Source organism: Pteropus vampyrus, unplaced genomic scaffold (genome assembly GCF_000151845.1).
Source record: "Pteropus vampyrus isolate Shadow unplaced genomic scaffold, Pvam_2.0 Scaffold91, whole genome shotgun sequence".
In the NCBI taxonomy this organism is placed as follows: Eukaryota; Metazoa; Chordata; class Mammalia; order Chiroptera; family Pteropodidae; genus Pteropus; species Pteropus vampyrus.
In genome coordinates this window covers 2,952,416-2,954,532 of record NW_011888872.1, presented here as the reverse complement: position 1 = coordinate 2,954,532, position 2,117 = coordinate 2,952,416, and positions in this window count along the sequence as shown.

The window sequence follows — 2,117 nt, the reverse complement described above, 5'->3', positions numbered from 1 at the left end:
CGAATATGTAAAGGATAGCTATATTTATACAGTTGCCCATTTTCTTCTGCTTGTGCCTTATCTCCATTTCCCTTTCTGAATTTTGATCTTTGATTCCTCCCCTTTTCAGTCATTGTTGTTTCAGTTTGTCCCTATGTATGCTGAACATTAATTACTATCTTGCTGTAGCAATTCCCTTCTTATTGTTTAAGCTTATAATGCCCTGTTCTTAGTAATGGTTGCATTTCTCTGCTTCTATTTGCCTGATAGTCACTTTACTCCTAATTATGTTTTGGGTTTTTGTTTTTTTTTAATCATTTTGTTTTAGGTGAGCTGACCCCTTTCAGTATTTCCTATAGTGCAGGCCTCGTAGTGAAGAATTCCCTTAATTTTTGTATGTCTGGAAAGGTCTTTATTTCTCCTTCATATCTAAAAGAGAGCTTAGCTGGATACATTATTTTAGGCTTGTAGTTCCTTTCACTTAATAGTTTGAATATTTGATTGCTTTCTTTTCTCGCTTGTTAGGTTTGTGCTGAGAAGTCTGACGATAATCTAATGAGTTTTCCTTTGTAAGCTACTGTTTTCTTCTCCCTGGCTACCCTGAGAATTTATCTTTGTCATTGATTTTTAATAATTTTAATACAATGTGTCTCAGCGAAGGCCTTTTTGGGTTAAGATAATTGAGTGTTCTGTTGACTTCTTGAATTCCAAGCTCCAGCCCATTCCTTAGATTTGGGAAATTCTCAACTATTTGTCTGAAAATGCTTTCTAGTCTCTGCTTCTTTTCCTTGCCTTTGATAATGCCCATTATTCTTATGTTTCCTCTCCTGATGGTGTCTTCTAGTTCTTGTATTTCTCTTTCATTATTTTTCATTCTTCAGTTTCTTCCTTCTTCCCTCTGATTTATTTATAGATTTCTGTCTTCGATATCACTGATCCTTTCCTCCATTTGGTCTACTCTATTTCCTAAGCTTCCTATTTCATTTTTGAACTCTTGCAGTGTGTTTTTTATCTCCAGAAGATCTATTCGGTTCTTTTTGAGGGTTTCAATCTCCTTGCTAAAGAACTCATTCTGCTCATCCAGTTGTTTTTTCAATTCCTGAAATTGTTCATATGACTCATTTCAGAACTCACTGAGTGTTTTCAGAAGTACCATCTTGCATTCTCTGTCATTTAAGTTGCATATTTCTATGTCTGTAAGCTTATTTTCTGGAGAGTTTTCTCTTTCTTTCTGAGGTCCCTCATCACCTTGGTTGCTCCTAGTGTTTAATGGACTATTTCTCTTCCTAGGCATTAATGGAAATGTATTCTGCTTTTTTTCCTTAAAGATTTATTATAGAAAGGTCTCTCTTTAGCCTAATGCAAAGAAGGCTCTTTTCTCTTGCTTTCCAGTAGGTGGCATCTAAACCTCTTGGACCCCTGCTTTATATAAAGCTGTAAACATGCCTTTTTATCTTCTTATAGCTATTTAATCACACTCACTACTCTCAGTTTCAGTCCCTGTCTGTGTTAGCAACAATTTCGATAGTGTTTGCTCAGATTTCCCTGGGTTTCTGCGGTGATCGGTCTCAGATGGTATGGGGGAAGGGACTCTCTGGGTTCAGGATGGGGGCTGCAACTCAGCCTCAGTTTTGCAACCATGACTGGTAAAAATCAACTGTTGTTTCTCTGCCGTCCCACTTCTCTGCTTTCTGCCATGATGACTGGGCCCTACCGCTGGTTGTGTGGAATTCACAAACTCTCCCAGGCAGGGCTGTTCAGGGAACTCGCCACACAAACTCACCACACTTTCTCCCCTCCCCCTCCCCCTACAGAGTGCTCTGGCAGCTGTGAGAGGCAGCTTCTTCATTTCTCCCCGTCCACCGCCCAACTTCCGGGGTTCTGACCTGTGGTAGCTCTTATGCTCAGATCCCACGCTCAGATATGCTAGTGTGCAGTTTCGGTGTTTTTTGTTGAATTTTAGATGTTCAGCTTATTGTTGTTTCAAGGGTAGAGATCTGGGGAAGTCTCTCACTCCTCCATGTATCTCTAAACCCTCCCAAATTTTTTTTTAATTCCTGGCTAGGCCATTGTCCATTGTCTGTGTGGAGTTTGCACATTCTCCCTATGTCTGTATAGATTTCCTCCTGATTCCTCCA